Consider the following 3,191-nt stretch of genomic DNA (forward strand, 5'->3'; position numbering starts at 1 on the left):
CACCCCCAGTGACCGAGGCCAGCTCCCATGGCCATGGCATTATGGAGCCACCACCCTGGCCGAGGCTGGCTTCCTCCCCCAACCTCTACTCTAAGAATCCCCTCAGGGCAGAGTGTCAGGGATCAAGCCCCTCCAAGTCTGGGCACTTGCCAGGCTGCGCACAGAACTGCAGGTCAATCATTAACTTCAGGACCCAGTCCGGGAAATGGAAAGCCACTCAAACTCCGTCCCAGTGGTAGGTTTCTCCTGCCCTGCGTCTCCCCAGAGCCACGGGGCCCCCTAGCCCCGGCCGCAGACACAGAAGATCATTCGTTCCTGTGTTTAGGTGACCTCAGGCAGGGCTTTGACACTGGCCAACTTTCAGCTGGGCTGGAAGACTGGGGATGGCTTCCCAGCCCCTCCATCATTCTGGGTGACCTTGAACAAGTCACTCAGGCTCTTGGAACCAGTTTCCTCATCGGTAAAATGAGTGTAAAGGTAGCTGTCCAGAGGGAGGTTGTGAGTGGGGAAGGGAAGAAATGGAGGTGAAAGTATCTGTGAGCTTTCTGCTAACCCCTGAGCATCTTCATCTATGCGGTTCGGGCACAGGCTTGTTGTCTGTCTGGTCTCAGGGAGGCCATCCTTCCCTCTCCTCCACTCCTGAGGGGCAGATGTCACGGGAGGCGCGAGTGCACCAGCAGGGTCCTCACTCCACCACCTGCTGGCCTACGGCTGCCCTCCCAGAGCTGTTGGGTTGTTGGTCATTGGGAAATGGTGAACTCATTCTTGGAAGCTGACAACAGCTTCCTCTGTTAAAATGAAAATCTGTTCTAGACTTCTCATGAGACCTCAGTTGAACTGGTGTCTTCACCTCTCAAGGGTTGGGATGGACAAATTGAATGGTCTCAAATTTTCTTTTAAAAAGCTATGGAATCTTTAAACGAATTTATTGAATGCAGCTGCACCAGTGGAAAAGGGAGAAAGGCATTTGCAGAACTGCCTGGCATCAGTGGTAGGCCTAGCAAGGCTTCAAGGAGTGGTGGCACCTGAACAGCCCTTAATGATGGCTGGGATTTGGCCAGGGGAGACGTAGAAGGGGCATTCTGGGTGGAGGGACATACTTGGCCAAAAGCATGGGAGCGAGAGGGCAGGTCTGTGGGGAGGGGACTCTGAGAGCCTGTGCGGAGGGAGATGTGCCTGGGGTGGTGGCTGGGCTGGAGCCAGGTTTAGTGGGTCCAACTCACCAAGCTGGAGAGGGCAGGGGTGGGGTGAGTCCTGGAGACATGGGGGTCTCCACCATCCAGGCATGTCCAGTCTAATGAAGGAGACAGATCTGCATCCACACAGGACACTCAGGGGTCTAAACGGTCTGAGGCAAAGCACAGGGCGCTGAGCCCCATTTGGCTGGGGAGACCTGGACCAACTGGTGGTCAGGGAAGGCTTCCTGGGGAATCTGTGTGTGCCTGTGCTGCCTCCTAAAGTGAGGGTCTGAACCAGAGGCTGTGTACACTCAAAGGGAGGTTCTAAGCAGAGAAATGCAGTGCCCTGCCCTGTCCTCCCCCTTCCAGCTAGGCCTCCATGTGTAGCCAGGCTCCCTCTACTCACTGCCTCCAGCCTCGCCCCTCCCAGTTCATTCTTGAAGCCCCTAGAATTACCTCTCTTAACTCCAGATGAGACCAGGCCCCACCCTGCTCCACCCTCCAGGTTCCCCACTGTCCCCAGGGTCAAGTCCAGGCCCTCCAGGCTCCCCACTGCTCCCAGGGTCAAGTCTGGGCCCTCCAGGCTCCCCATTGCCCCTAGGGTCAAGTCCAGGCTTCCCACAGGAGGAGGGGAGACCGAGGCCTGCAGGATCTGAGCCCTGTGAGGCCAGCTTCCAAAAGGCAAAGAAAGGTGAGGCCAGGGGCATGGGGGCCTAGCTGCCTCTTCCGGATGGGGCAGGCGGAACTTCCCGAGATAAGGGCAGCCCACAATGGGGGGCTGTGTGGTGCGGCCCATCTCCTGGCCACAGGAAATGAGTGGCCTCCGCACCATTAATCTGCCACTGCCCGCGGCATCCTTTGGAAGGGCGACTCAGGTTGGGGGGGTGATGTTCCTGTGCACCCCACCTGCCGTCTCAGCTGGAGGGACTGGCCCTGCACTCCAGGCCTTCCTTCCAGGATCATACATACAAGAGGAGGCTGCCCGGAGGGGCGGGGGGCGGGGGCAGGCAACCTGGGCATGGGTACTAGTTCCTGGGTCTGCTGCCTGACTAAGCCCCAACCCGCTGTGGAACCCGGGCAAATGCCTCACCCTTTCTGGCCCCCTGGCCCCTCATGGGTCCCCAGGCTCCTTCCTTCTTGGCTGTTCTGGGAGCCTGAGGACAGCACATGCCTGTAATTCTTGTCTTTCTGCCCCTCTCATCACAAGGGCCCCTGGATACATGCTTTACCCAAATATGGGGGCTCTGACGGGATTTTAGGCGTCAAGTGAGGCTGCCGGGAAGAGGTTTGGGGCTTTGTCAGTTATCTGTGCAGTGCAGCCGAGGTCAGTGGGGAGAATGCACAGCCCTGCACCATTCTGGGCCTCAGTTTCCACTTTGCACTGGGAGGGGTGGGACCCAATGACCCTGTGTGGGGTGGGCTGCTACGGTCAATGACAAGAGACATGACACCATGGAATTCTCACAGTCCCTGAGTTCCACCTTAGCTACAGACCAGCTGTGTGAGTCTAGGCAGACCCCTTCTTGCCTTGGGCCTTGGTCTTCCTGTCTGTAAAATAGGGTCCCTGCCCAGCCAGCTCAGAGGAATTCTGTGACAATGGGTGGAGATGGGGCCCTGTCTGCTACACAGGGAGCGGTTGCTGCCTCTGAAGTGACTGAGCTGGGGATCCACTGTGAGGGGCCAGTCTACAGGCCAGGGAGTGCAGCTCTCCTGCCCCTCCCCTCACCATTTCCCACCTGTTGTGCCCCCAACTCTTGGATGACCAGCCTGAGGCTGGCTTTGGTTGGGAAGGAGGTCAAGCTTCCCCAACCCAGGTGACATTCAAAACAAAGGACAGGACCTGGGGAGTCCCTTAGATACTAGGGCCAGCTCACTCATTGTTCAGATGGGGAAACTGAGGAAACAGGTGGCGAGTCTCCCAAAACCACACGGGCTGCGAGTGGCAGAGAAAAGCCTGCACCACAGACCTCCTGCTTCCCACACCTTCCCTGCAGCTCTGGAATATTAGGGCTG

The sequence above is a fragment of the Macaca nemestrina genome, chromosome 12, assembly GCF_043159975.1.
Source record: "Macaca nemestrina isolate mMacNem1 chromosome 12, mMacNem.hap1, whole genome shotgun sequence".
In the NCBI taxonomy this organism is placed as follows: Eukaryota; Metazoa; Chordata; class Mammalia; order Primates; family Cercopithecidae; genus Macaca; species Macaca nemestrina.